The sequence below is a fragment of the Equus przewalskii genome, chromosome 7 (genome assembly GCF_037783145.1).
Source record: "Equus przewalskii isolate Varuska chromosome 7, EquPr2, whole genome shotgun sequence".
Taxonomy (NCBI): domain Eukaryota; kingdom Metazoa; phylum Chordata; class Mammalia; order Perissodactyla; family Equidae; genus Equus; species Equus przewalskii.
This window is the reverse complement of record NC_091837.1, coordinates 40,812,718-40,828,303: the sequence shown is the minus strand read 5'-3', so window position 1 is coordinate 40,828,303 and position 15,586 is coordinate 40,812,718. Positions and strand designations below refer to the sequence as shown.

Genomic DNA, 15,586 nt, shown 5'->3' with positions numbered 1-15,586 from the left:
CCAATGCTCATTCAAACCCACTCTGTGAGGCTGATTCTCTTCTCTTCTGCCCCTTAGATAAACCGAGAGCAGGTCTATTGACTTTTCTAGACCCTCTCGGATAACAAAAATACAAAAAAAAAGTCTTACTCTCACTTTTATCCACAAAACCAACTCATTTCAATAATTTAAGTAGTCCCATATAACAGTCAAAAATCAAACTCCAATCTTTACTTAGAGTTCATGCTTCTTTCACTTCCCCAGCGTGGACTGCTTCAGGCTGGGAGCCTGCAATGGGAAAGAAGGACCTGGTCACCTTCTCTGGGTGCCTTCCTGGGTGCTTCTCGTGCTCCCTGCCAGTTTACTCACTGTGGTTCCTGCCCTCTCCAGAAGTGGAGTATGGCCAAGGGAATGTACCACTGTTGGGAAGGGGCAGAAAAGATTGTACCTGACAGGTACCAGCATTGTCTGGCGTTGGTACTCTCTGAGTCTGCAGAGTGTTAACAACTGTATGTTTCCTTCATGGTGCACTTTTGCTGTTTCCTTGGCGACCCCTCTCCTCCATCAGAATTGCTATTAGGTTGAAGAAATCAATTTCTCTCCTCCGGCATGTTGCTAACAGCTTCTTCACCTCCTCCTTATCTGTCTGTACGCCTCTATCCTCTTTCCTGTGAGATCTCCTTGCCTGTGGCAGGAAGCCCTCCTAGGTGGGATCCCTAGGCCAGCTCTTTGTGACATATTTCACACCTGATCCATAGTACCCGCACACATACTTCTCAGTGCCTCAGTTTCCTCATCTGTAAAATGGGGATATTAATAGCAACTCTCTCCCATGGTGGTTGTGAAGATTAAATAAAACAATAACTGGCCCAAAGTAAGCGTAAAAGACAGCAATAATAGTAACAATAATTTCCCCAAGATCACATCATTAGTAAGTAGTGAAACCAGATATATCCTTCTCCAAATCCGGGGGGCTGTTTTTCCATCACACCACATTACCAGGGGGGAGACATGCTGAACCAAGGAACTACCCTATGCTACTCAGTTCACCTATTCTGCTTATTCATACGGCTGTCCATGGGCATGATGTTGGGGCAGCAACTGACTGGCCTGGCACCTCTGGCTCGACTGTCCAGCAGCACGTTGGAGGTCTGGCTGAAGATGAGAAGTCCTAGGTTATCCATCCCCTTTGCTCCAGAGCATCGCACCTGGCTGCTCTCAGGAACTGTCACAATGCTGAGAAAAGTCCCAAATGAATCGCTAGAGACAGGGCACCCTGACACTTGAAATGGACAAGAGGACAGCTTTCTTCACTTTCAAACCAACATTATGCTCTTCAAAGCCTCTTTTAGAAAACCCTGTATAAAATCACACTCCCTCAATAAGCAGCCTTCAAAAGAAGCCTCTCTTGCTAGGTCTTTGCTCCTGCTTAATTAGCTGACTATCTGCTCCCACCGCAGAGCAAAACTAGGGGAGCTTTCTGCTCTAGGGATCACAGCTTGAAGTTCAGACTTTTCCCACTCTCTTCTCTCAAAGTTTTCCCTAGAGTATTTCTTAACTAAGACATTTGAATTGAGTCATAAAGCCAGTCTCATGTAAAATATCCATTAAATCTCCTCTTCCAGTAGGCCGGAGACACATTTTCCATTCCTTAAAGGTCAGTAATCTTTTTGCAAGCCTCATGTATTTCTACCCCAAGGTGGAGATTCATCCTCATAGGTTCCTAAAAGGGACATGATCTTATTAGAGATATAGAGCATCTTTCTCTGGAAAGAACCAACTGGCTTCCATCAAAGCATTTCTGAATATTTATGTGTCATTCATACAGACTACTTGCTAACTGCTAAGAGAAAGATGCACCTTTACAATGGCAAGATCCAGCACCTTAACCAAGTACTCAAGCTAAGCCTCGCTAAGGGTGGGACAATTGGCTCTTCTATTCCTCCTGACATGGGGCAACATACAGCACAAAGCATCACTTACGACACACTCTTGCAAAACGTGTTTATCCTAAAGCCGATCAATCTTTAGACCTAATTTCCAGCTCACAGGAAATAAAAAAGATAAAGGAACAAGACTCAAAGCAAACAAACAAAAATAACACGAGGAAGCAACAAGGCAAATCCAGAAATTGGAATGTCTTATAAGACAACTGACCTAGTTTCTTCAAAAAGTCAGTGTCACAGGGAAAAAAGTTAGCGAGATTGTTCTAAAATAAGAGACTAAAGAGACATACTAACCAAAAGCAATGCATGAAACTTCATGGGGTCCTAGTTTAAAAGAAATAATAAAAGACATCTTGGGGAAAATTGAGTAAATTTCAATGTGGATTAGATATTAGTTGTTATTAGGGAGTTGTTAATTTCCTGAGGTGAGACTGTAGAAATAAAGTTACATAGTAGAATATACAACTATAGAATATGACTACGATTAATACATATTAACATATGACTGTAATTAATACTTACGTGATGAAGTATTTGTAGGTGAAGTGTCATGATGTCCAATCAATATATGTATGTGTGTGTATGTATGTATATACACACATTCAAATATATTAACAATTTGAGTGTTGATGTGCATATTCAGGTATTTACTATAATATTCTTTCACATTTTCAGTATGTTTAAAAATTTTATCCAATATGATTGAACTGTCCCTATTTTGTAGAGGACATGATTTTCTATGTAGAAAATCCCAAGGCACTTACAAAAAACAAAAACAAATCAAAAAAAAGCAAAACCTCCTGGCGAAGATGTGTAGAAATTGAAACCCTTGTTACAATGTTAGTGGGAATGCAAAACGGTGCAGCTGCTATGAAAAACAGTATGAATGTTCCTCAAAAAGTTAAAAATTGAACTACCATGTGATCCAGCAATCCCACCTCTGGGTATTTATGCAAAAGAACTGAAATCAGGATCTCAAAGAGACATTTGCACTTCCACGTTCATTGCAAAATAATTCACAATAGCCAAAAGGTGGAAATAATCTAAATGTGCATTGACAGATGAATGGATAAAGAAAATGTGGTGTATACATACAATGGAATACTACTCAGTATTAAAAAGAAGTAAAAAGAAGGAAATCTTGTCATATACTACAGTATGGATGAACATTATGCAACGTTAAATAAGCCACTCAAAGAAGGACAAATACTGCACAATTCCAGTTATATGAGGTCTCTAAAGTAGTCAAACTCAGAAACACAGAGTAGAATTGTGGTTGCCAGAGTCTGGGGAAGGGGGAAATGGGGTGTTGCCATTCAGTGGGTATGAGGTTTCAGTCTTTCAAGATGAAAAGTTCTAGAGATCTGCTGTACAACATTGTGCTAACAGTCAACAATACTGTACTGTACACTTAGAATTTTCTTAAGAGGGTAGATCTCATATTATATGTGTTTTACCACAATAGAAAATTTTTTTTAAAAACTTCCTAAAGCTAAGTTCAGCCAGTTGCAGCTTACAAGAGCAACATAAAATCAACTGCATTTCTTTATACAACAATGGACATATGGAAACCAAATTAAAAATACAATACCATTTAAAATTGCTCTAAAGAAAATGAAATGCTTAGGTATAAGTGTAACAAAAGGCGTTCATGATCTGCATGATTTAATTACAAAATATAATGAAAGAAATCAAAGACCAGGATAATTGGAGAGTTCATAGACCGGAAGACTCAACATAATAAAGATGTCAGTTCTCCCCAAAGTGATGTAGAGGCTTAACACAGTTCTCTTCAAAACCCCAGCACGGTATTTTGTAGACACAGACAAGCTTATTCTAAAATTTATATAAAAAGGCGAAGGACCCAGATCAGCCAAAACAATTTTTAAAAAGAATAATGCGGATTATTCAGAATTAGTCTTTCTGATGTTAAGACGTACTGTATAGTTACAGCAATCAGGACAGTGTGATACCTGCAGAGGGACACACGCCCAGATCAATGAAACAGAATAGAGAACCCAGAAATAGACTTACACACATTGCTCAACTAATTTCTGACAAAGGTGAAAATGCAATTCGATGGAGAAAGGACAGCCATTTCAACAAATGATGCTGGAGCAACTGGACATCCATAGGCAAAAAAAAAAAAAAGAACCTTGACCTAACCTCACACCTTATACAAAATTTAACTCAAAATGGATCAAAGATTTCCATCTCTACCCGCATTCATGACTGTCACTCAATTCATAATCAGCTTTAAGATAGGAAATGTTTTTGCCACAGAATTCCCTCCTCCTTCTACAGTCTGTCAAAAGCTCGCCCCCACCAAAAACATCTGCTGATCATCCCCTTTGTGAAAGTTAATGGAGATGCAGCACCTGAAAGGTCTGATCTAAATGGGCTAACAAAATGGGATTCAGGAGCTGGACTCAGTGTGACCCTGATCTCTCCATTAATCTTCCACATTAACCTTTCACAATATGCTTCAAACAATTTTTTTTTTTTTTTTTTTTTTTTTGCTTTTTCAATTGGGTTTGTATTACTTGCAACCCGAGTCCTTAACTAATGCAACAAGGTTAAAAACCTCATCCAAAGTCACAGCAGTTCGCAGTGGTGAGCACAGGTCTGTTCTTCCCATCACACCACATCACCCAGGAGGGAGACATTTTGAGGCAAAGAATGACTCTATAGTATTCAATTCATGATGTAGAGGAAATTACCTTCTCTACCTCCTCTTGAATCCATCCTGAACATGATGTTGGCAGCAAACTAACAGATGTGGTGTTCCTGGTCAAGTCTGCAGTGCCATCCGGGAGATATGGATAGAATTGGGAAGAATCCACAGGATCTGCCCACTTTGATCCAGATTGTCAGGCCAGGCTGCCCTCACAGGGCTGCCACAAAGCTTGACACAGTCCCAAGCTGACATCAACTGAAGCCATCAGACATTGTGGAAGTCTCTACTTGCACTATTGTCAATTTGATAATCACTTCTATGTGACTGCTTCACCTACATACATGGGATCAGGGAACTGATAGACCAACAGAACCCACCCACAAATCAATCATTGAGCCCAAGATTTTACTGCCTGGTACCATATTTTCTTTTCTCACTTAAGTTTCTACAGAACCCATAGTAAGATAGAGACTAAGAAGCTCAAGTCTAATCATGAAAAATTCATAAATACTTACACTCATATTCCAGAGGCCTTCCTGTTCCTCTGACTCTGCTGCGGATCAAATACAGCCATACCCACAGAACAATGTTTCGGTCAACAACAAACTGCATATACGACGGTGGTCACATAAGATTGGTACCATATAGCCTAGGTGTGTAGTAGCCTATACCATCTAAGTTTGTGTAAGTACACTCTATGATATTTACACAATGACAAAATCGCCTAATGACGCATTTCTCAGAATGTATCCCCATCATTAAGCAATACACGATGTATGGAGTAGGTGGTTACTTGTTCCCTCATAATTCATGAAGAAATACTTTCCAGTTATCTAATCTAATCAATTAATTTAATGTTTGTGCATTTCTTTGAAATGAAAGCATTATTAATACATAAAAATCAATCTGTAGCTGCGGGATTTGTGGAAAGCCAGCATGTGCCTGCTTTCCCATCTGCAAACAATCTTGTTTAGGATGTTTTTCACTGAATCGAAGTTAAAAGCGTGGAGCCTGAACACACTGTCTGGATTTGAATCCTCATTATCCCAGTGACTGCATACTTAACCACTCATTGCCTCAGTTTCCTCATCTATAAAATGAAAATAAAAATAACAACCTCATAGAGTTGCTAAGGATTAAATGAATCAATATTTGTGAAGTGCTTAGAATAGTGCCTGGCACATCATAAGTGCTGTAAAATTGTTAATTTCTACCCATTTTGTCCCAACTGGTTTTCTCTTTATAGTCCTCCTTATCTCTTTATAGCACCTCATTCCTACTCTCAATTGTATCTTGGAAAGGATGGAATTTTTCTTCATTACGTCAAGACAAGTGTTATTGTTGGATCCATCTTTAAGTAAGGCCTCATAACTGCATTAAATTTACACTACTGTGACTTCCTGAAATGTTGAGCTGGCTGTTGTGATGACTGTGCTTAGAAACAACACATAGATAAACAGTACCAGGATTTGAACCCAACCTACCTGCCGGGGAGATAGTGAGAGCTGCAAAACCCAGCCGTAACCATGTCCCAAGTGGGAAAGAAGTTTTCTCCTCCTTCTCCCCTGGAGGAGCCCAGGGATCTGTCCCACTGACCAAGGTGCAGAAGAATGGCATATTGTAGCTGGCCGCAGGATTATTACATCTGAAAATAAAATTTAACCCCATGGCTAAAAAATGTAATTTGCACTACATTCTATACCATGCTTTCATTGCACAGGCAATGTTTAAATTACACCAATAATAATAAAAAGTTATTTATGAAGGACATAATAATGGCAGCTTTTATGTATTTTATTCTTTACCAAAATATTTCATGAATGTTATCTCACTTGTTCGTTATGAAAATCTAATAGGATAAGTATTATCCCCACTTGTAGATGAGAAGTTGAAGACCAAGGAGTCCAAATTGCCTGAAGTCACATGACTAATAGTGGAGCTGCCTTTCAACATGGGCCATCTGGCTTCAAATACAGTGTTCTGTCTACGACGACTTGGTTCTGAGCACTGTGAAGAAAGCCAAAACATGTAACAGAGAATCTCTACATTGGAGAAACTCACAGTCTAATTGGGAAACAAAATGAAAAGTTAAATAATGATACAAGAAAACAATGAAGAGTTTACAAATGTATTTCTATGTGGGGATGTCAAACTCTTAGTGAATGCTTGGCTATACCCACCACCAGAGGAGCATGGCACTGAAGCTTGCACCTTCTATTCAGTCTCCTGAAAGAGACCCATGGCCCATTTCTGGCTACTACCTGAAAACTTGGAAAAACGTGACCTGTCGCCAGGGGCTGGAATACAGTACCTTATTCATTTCCAGATAAGAGATTACTAAGCATTTACATAGTTCTCTCCATTATTGCTCAGTTATTCACCACATCATTCCACTTAAATAGAAAACATAATGTTTAATTCATTCATTTGTAAATAAGACAGAGCTCTTGCCTTCATGGAACTTACAATTTAGTGAGGAGACGAATAATCACGTAAATAAGTAAATAAATAATCACATAATGTGATAAGTACTATAAAGGAAATTGAAGAACATGCGTGCCTTCCTAGAAACAAACAATGGAGAATCATAATTTGGAAAGCCTTTGTTTTTCCTCTCACCTTTAAATGAGTTGTTTTTTTTTTTTAAAGATTGACACCTGAGCTAACATCTGTTGCCAATCTTCTTTTATTTCCTTCTTCTTCTTCTCCCCAAGGCCCCCTAGTAAGTAGTTGTGTATTCTAGTCGTAGGTCCTTCTGGTTGTGCCACCTCAGCATGGCCTGACAAGTGGTGCCATGTTTGTCCCCAGAATCCAAACTGGCGAAATCCTGGGTCACTGAAGCAGAGCGCACGAACTTAACCACTCCGCCATGGGGCCAGCCTTCCTCTCACCTTTACATAGTTGGGTTCTGCCCATCTTACAGGTGATAACTCAAACGTTACCTCCTCAAAGGGACCTATCTAAATTATGATCCCCGTTGTTATTCTCCAACAAAGCATTCTATTTATTCCTGACAACCAGAGGAAAAAGAGAGAGTGGGTCTAAAGGTCGTAAAGGGGTTAAAAGCTTGTGTTGGTGGAACACAGAGAAGGCCCTTGTGACTGGAGTATGGGAGACACAGATGAGGCCGGAGAGGCCAACAGAGGTCAGATCTTCACACACACCCTGCGGGCCATGCTCAGGAGGTTGGATTTTATTTTATGTGTAATAAATAAAATAAAAAGTCAATAAAGGTTACCAGATGAGAAAAAGGATCCAATTTATATTTTTAAAAACTACTCTAGTTTCTATATGGAAATATTTTCTACTCATAAAATGTCTTCTATAATCACAACTCACTGACAAATGGTATCTACCGCTTTTATTCTGCCAACAAACTTTAAAATCTGAAGATTTAAAATCTAAAGAAAACAGATGATGTTCTATCAAGATACAAATTCCCAAAATTGACTCAATGACAAGTAGAAAACCTAAGCAATCCAACATCTATAGAATTTTAAAATATATATACAAGGCTCTACCACTAAAAATGGCATGAGACTCAGAAGGTTTCCAGGTAAGTTATCTCTAAACTGAAAGAACAATCATTCCCATGTTGTCCTATTTTGGAGTTTGGTGGGAAAAAACAGAAGCCTTCCTAATTCCTTTAAAAATTCTATCATAATACTAATGCCAGAACTTTATAAAGATATTTCAATACAGAAAACAGGAACATTTATAATTTTAAAAAAATCAAAATCTGAAACCAGATATTAACAAATCAAATCTAGTAACGTATTAAACAGTTATATTCTATAACTAAATAAAGTTTATTCCAGAAAATCAAGATGTTCCGATTTTAAGAAATATATTAGTATAATTTATTACATTAAAAAATTAAAAGAGAAAAATATGCGATTACATAAATATATGCTAAAAAATTTTGAGATATTGGAACAGATATTCCTGAGCTTAAAAAAAGAAACCTCAAAAAAATAAGAATAGTTTCCAAACATGCTAATATATTAAAGAAATCAATAAATATTGGAAGAAGGGATAAAAATAATTATTTGCAGAGGATTTAGCATATGCCTGGAAAATACAAAAGAGTCAAATGAAAAGCTGTTGATAGTAATTAGAGAATTTAGTAAGTTGGCTACATTTAAGATAAATATATAAAATTTATTAAGTTATTTCTATATTAGCACTGATAAGTCCAAAAAGAAAATGGGGAGGGGTTAGAGTTAGAACCTATTCAAAATAATGACAAAACCAAGAAATACATTTAACAGTAAACAAATAAGACCTATTGAAAATATAGAATATTTTCAAAATGAAGAAATGCATTCGCATACTGGAATGTAAACATGGAAAGAATTAATAGCATTAAAGAGTCTATCATTCTCAGAGTGACGTCAGCATCATGGTGGAATGAGTTCTCCCCTTAGACTCTCCCCCCTAAGATACAATGAAAAGGACATTCATAAACCAACAGAAGACATTCACACAACACAAACGACATCTGAGAGACCCACGCAGCCATATATCTGATGGTGGAGGTGCTGGACCACCCAGGAGGAAGTGGAGGATCTCCTCTCCCTCCTAAGCTGTGACCCAGGGAGCAGGACAGCACACCGCCCCAAGAAAAGAGGCGGGAGGGGTGGCTCTCTGCAAGAAAGCCTTGACTCTCCAAGTTCCCTCACAGCCCATGGGAAAGCTCCACACAGAAGAGGCTAAGCTGTCGAGGGGGTGTCTTCATCAAGCCAGCACTCCAGGAGGGCAGATAGCAAGGGCAAAGAGAGAACAGCCCTGGAATCATGCACATGAAACAAAGTGCTCCTCCCCTAACCCAGCAGTCCAGCTCAGCCAGTCAACCAGAGCACCCATGCATATATTAGAAAGGCAGCAGCTGTGAACAAGCAAGCCAGCTTTCAGAGCTGGGCCCTGTCAGCATAGATTACAAAGGACAGGCACAGACACCATGGATCACGGCAGGCTCAGAATACACAGCTCCTAACTGTCCCCCTAGTGATGGCAGGTGGAATCTGTGACCAGATACTATCACTATGCAAAGGCAAAAATCCATGCTGTTGAACAGTATGAAGAAATTCATTAATACTGGAGACCAGAAGGAAAATGACAAGCACCCAGAAATCAATCCTGAAGGCAAAGAAATGTACAATCTAAATGACAGAGAATTCAAAATAGCTGGCATAAAAATACTCAATGAGTTAAAAGAAAATTCAGATAGACAATATGATGAAATCAGGAACAAAATCAATGAAAAGAGGGAATTCTTCACAAAAGAGATTGAAACTATAACAAAAAATCAGTCCAAAATGTTGGAGATGAAAGACGCAATGAATGAAATAAAGAACAATCTGGGCTCCCTGAGTAACAGAGCTGATGTTATGGAGGACAGAATTAGCAGTCTGGAGGACAGAAATATTCAAATGCTTCAGATGGAGGAGTAGAGAGAACTAAGACTAAAAAGAAAAGAAGAAATTCTCCAACAAATATTCGACTCAATTAGGAAATGGAACATAAGGAGTATAGGTATTCAAGAGGGAGAACAGAGGGAGAATGGAGCAGAAAGCTTTTTCAAAGAAACAATAGCTGAGAACTTTTCAAACCTGGGGAAGGAACTGGAAATACAAATAAAAGAAGCTAATAGAGTTCCTAATTATATCAATGTAAAAAGACCTTCTCCAAGGAATATAGTAGTAAAACTGGCAAAAGTAAAGGACAAAGAAAAAATATTAAGGGCAGCAAGGCAAAAGAAAATAACTTACATAGGAACCCTTATCAGGCTTTCTGCAGATTTCCCAGCAGAAACCTTACAGGTTAGGAGAGAGTGGAATGATACATTCAAAATTATGAAAGACAAAAACTTTCAGCCAAGAATACCCCATCCAGTGAAAATATCCTTCAGATACGATGGAGAAATAAAAACTTTCTCAGAGAAACAAAAGCTGAGGGAGTTCATTGCCACAAGACACCGCCCCCATATACGAAATGATCAAGAAGGCCCTCATACCTGAAAAAAGAAAAAAAGAAAGGTTTTACAAAGCCTTGAGCAAGGAGATAAATAGGCAGACAAAATAAAAAAAAATGCAGCTCTCTATCAGGACATGTTAGCAAACACTTAATTATAACATTAAATATAAAAGGAAGGAAAACATCTAAAATAAATATAATCCTGTCATTTTAGCTACAAACTCACAACACAAGATGGAATAAGATGTGACAACAACAACTTAGAAAAGGAAGAGGCAAGGGATGGAATTGGCTTAGACTAGGGAAATAAGAGGCTATCAGAAAATGGACTATCTCATCCATGAGATTTTTTCATACAAACCTCATAGTAAACACTAAACAAATAATCAGAACAGAGACACAAATGATAAATAAGGAAAAAACTGAGAAAACTATCATAGAAAACAACCAAACTGAATTGGTAGCCTGAAATACATGAGACAAGAAACAAGAGAAATACAGAACACCCAGAAAAAATGAGTGAAAAAATGACAAAATGTCAGCATTAAGCCCTCATATATCCATCATCCTAAATGGATGTAAATAGATTGAATTCTCCAATCAAAAGACACAGAGTGGCTGGATGGCCAACAATGTGTTGCCTCCAGGAAACAAATCTGTTCTCTAAAGATAAACACAGGCTCAGAGTGAAAGGATGGAAAATGATACTCCAAGCTAATGGCAAACAAAAGAAAGCTGGTGCTGCATACTTATATCAGACAAAGTAGACTTCTAGATAAAAAAAGCAATGAGAGACAGATGGGCAGTATATAATGATAAAAGGGACACTCTACCAAGAAGACGTAACACTTATAAATATATATGTACCCAACACAAGCACATCAAAGTACATAAAGTAACTATTCACAGACCTAAAAGGAAATATTAACAACAACACAATAATAGTAGGGGACCTTAACATCCCAGTTACATCAATGGATAGATCATCCAGACAGAAAATCAAGAAGGAAATAGGCAATTTAAATGAAAAACTAGACCAGATGGACTTAGATAGATAGATAGATAGATAGATAGATAGATAGATAGACAGATATGTATATATGTGTGTGTGTGTGTGTGTGTACACGTATAGAACACTCCATCCACAAACAGCAGAATACACATTCTTCTCAAGTGCATATGGAACACTTTCAAGAAAAGATCATACATTGGGAAACAAGGCAAGCCTCAATAAATTTAAGAAGATTGAAATCATATTAAGCATCTTTTCTGACCATAATGCTATGAAAATAGAAATCAACTACAAGAAAAAAGCTGGGAAAGTGACAAATATGTGGAGACTAAACAACATGCTACTGAACAACCAATGGATCAGTGAAGAAATTACAGGAGAAATAAAAAAATATCTGGAGACAAATTAAAATGAAAATACAGCATATCCACTCATATGGGATGCAGCAAAAGCAGTCCTAAGAGGGAAATTCATAGCAATACAGGCCCACCTTAACAAACAAGAAAAATCTCAAATAAGTAATCTTAAACTACACCTAACAGAATTAGAAAAAGAAAAACAAACAAAGCCCAAAGTCAGCAGAAGGAGGGAAACAATAACAATTTAGAGCAGAAATAAATGAAATTAAAACAAAAAAACAATAGAAAGGATCAATGAAACCAAGAGCTGTTTCTTTGAGAAGATAAACAACATTGACAAGCCCTTACCAGACTCACTAAGAAAAAAAGAGAGAAGTCTAAAATAAATAAAATTAGAAATAAAAGAGGAGAAATTACAACAGATTCCATAGAAATAAAATGATTATAAGATAATACTATGAAAAACTAAATGCCAAGAAATTGGACAATCCAGAAGAAACAGATAATTCCTTAGACTCACACAACCTTCCAAAACTGAATCAAAAAGAAATAGAGAATCTGAATAGACCTGTAAGGAGATCGAAACAGTAATCAAAAATCTCCCCCAAAATAAAAGCCCAGGACCAGATGGCTTCTCTGGAGAATTCCACCAAACATTCAAAGAAGATTTAATACCTATCCTTCTCAAACTGTTCCAAAAAATTGAAGAGGAAGAGAGGCTTCTTACCTCATTCTACAAAGCAAACACTACCATGATACCAAAACCAGACTAGGACAACACAAAAAAAGAAAATTACAGGCTTATATCACTGATGAACATTGATGCAAAAATCCTCAACAAAATACTAGAAAATCAAAGATCATACATCATGATCAAGTGGGTTTTATTCCAGGGACACAGGGACGGTTCAACATCCACAAATCAATCAACATGATACACCACGTTAACAAAATGAAGAATAAAAGTCACATGATCATCTCAATAGATGCAGAGAAAGCATTTGACAAGATACAGCATCCGTTTATGATAAAAACTCTAAATAAAATGGGTATAGAAGAAAATACCTCAACCTCATAATGGCCATATATGACAAACCCAAAGCTAATATCATTCTCAATGGAGAAAAACTGAAAGCTATCCCTCTAAGAATAGGAAGCAGACAAGGATGACAACTTTCACCACTCTTATTAAACATAGTATTGGAAGTCCTAGCCAGAGCAATCAGGCAAGAAAAGGGAAAAAAAGAGATCCAAATTGGAAAAGAAGTGAAACTGTCACTATTTGCAGATGACATGATTTTATATATAAAAAACCCTAAAGAATCCACTAAAAAACTTTTAGAAATAATAAATGAATATGGTCAAGTCTCAGGACACAAAATCAACACAAAAATCAGTTGCATTTCTATACACTAACAACAAAGTAGCAGAAAAAAATTAAGAATACAATCCCATTTACAATTGCAACAAAAAGAATAAAATACCTAGGAATAAACTTAAGCAAAAGGGTGAAAGAGCTGTACACCAAAAACTATAAAACATTGCTGAACCACGACTAGAAGAATCCACAACTAGAATATACAACTATGTATTGGAGGGATTTGAGGAGAAAAAGCAGAAAAAAAGCTTGGCAACAGCTATTAGCTCTGGTGCCAATCTTAAGGAAAAAACAAACATTGTTGAAAGAAATTGAAGAAGACACAAAGAAATGGAAAGATATTCCATGCTCTTGGATTGGAAGAATTAACATAGTTAAAATGTCCATACTTCCTAAAGCAATCCATAGGTTCAATGCAATCCCTATCAAAGTTCCAACAACATTTTTCAGAGAAATAGAACAAAGAATCCTAAAAGTTATATGGAACAACAAAACACCACCAATACCCAAATGAATCCTGAGGAAAAGGAATAAAGCTGGAGGTATCACACTCTCTGACTTCAAAAGCTACTACAAAGCTATAGTAACCAAAACTTCATGGTACTGGCAAAAAAAACAGACACAAAGATAAATGGGACAGAATCGAGAGAATGGAAATAAACCCACACATTTATGGACAGCTAATTTTCAACAGGGGAGTCAAAAGGATACGATGGAGAAAGGAGAGTCTCTTCAATAAATTGTGTTGGGAAAACTGGACAGCCATATGCAAAAGAATGAAAGTATTATCTTACACCATGCACAAAAATCAACTCAAAATGGATTAAAGACTTGAATATGGAAGCTGAAACCATGAAACTTCTAGAAGAAAGCATGGGCAGTACATTCTTTGACATTGGTCTCAGTAGTATATTTTAAGTACCATGTCTGACCAAGGAAGCAAAACAAAAGAAAAAAATGAAGAAATAGGACTACATCAAACTAAAAAGCTTCTGCACAGCAAAGGAAACCATCAACAAAACGAAAAGAAAACCCAACAATTGGGAGAAGATATTTGCAAACCATATATAGATAAGCAGTTAATATCCAAAATATACAAAGAACTCATACATCTCAACAACAAAAAAAACAACAACCCAATTAAAAATGGGCAAAAGATCTGAACAGAGATTTCTCCAAAGAAGATATACGGATGGCCAACAGGCACATGAAAAGATGCTCAACATCATTAGCTATCAGGGAAATGAAAATCAAAACTACAATGAGATATCACCTCACTCTGGTCAGAATGGCTATAATTAACAAGACAGGAAACAACAAGTGTTGGAGAGAATGTGGAGAGAAGGGAACACTTGTGCACTGCTGGTGGGAGTGCAAACTGGTGCAGTCACTATGGAAAGCAGTATGGAGTATCCTGAGAAATTTAAGAATAGATCTACCATATGGTCCAGCTATTCCCCTGCTGGGTATTTACCCAAAGAACATGAAAACACAAATGCATAAAGATACATGCACCCCTACGTCCATCACAGCATTATTCACAAAAGCCAAGACTTGGAAGCAACCTAGGTATCCATCAAGGGATGAATGGATAAAGAACATGTGATATATATACACAATGGAATACTACTCAGCCACAAAAATTATGAAATCTAGCCATTTGTAACAACATGGATGGACCTTGAGAGTATTATGCCAAGTGAAATAAGTCAGAGGGAGAAAGTCAAATACCATATGATCTAATTCATAAGTAGAAGATAAAGACAATGTCAAACAAACACATAGCAACAGAGATTGGACTGGTGGTTACCAGAGGGGAAGCGGGGAGAGAGGAGGGTGAAAGGATGATTACGCACAAATGTGTGGTGGTGGATTATAATTAGTCTTTGGGTGGTGAACATGATGTAACCTACACAGAATTCGAAATATATTGCAAGGTACACCTGAAAGTTATATAATGTTATAATCCAATGTTACTGCAATTAAAAAAACCATGCTAAATAAATGTGCATTAAAAAAGGCTCTTGTGAGAAAAAAAAAAAAGAAATAAAAGGAATCTAAATAGACAATGAAGAACTGAAATTCTCACTGTTTGCAGATGACATGATTTTATATATAGAAAATCCCAAAGAATCCATTGGAAAACTATTAGAAATAATCAACAACTACAGCAAAGTTTCAGGGTACAAAGTCAACTTACAAAAATCAGTTGCATTTCTATACTTTAATAATGAACTAACAGAAAGAGAACTCAAGAAC

General features: G+C 37.2%; 1 long non-coding RNA gene across 2 annotated transcripts in view; it reads right to left on the bottom strand.

Annotated features, from left to right (window-relative positions):
* Positions 1–15,586, bottom strand: part of LOC139084813 (uncharacterized) — a 77,931-nt gene that overhangs the window by 30,094 nt on the left and 32,251 nt on the right. The window contains exon 3 of one of the 2 annotated variants that reach the window (XR_011542591.1): positions 6,087–6,247. The exons of the other annotated variant lie outside the window; for it this stretch is intronic. This is a non-coding gene — a long non-coding RNA (uncharacterized lncRNA). The remainder of the gene's footprint in view (positions 1–6,086; positions 6,248–15,586) is intronic. 2 annotated transcript variants of the gene reach the window in all.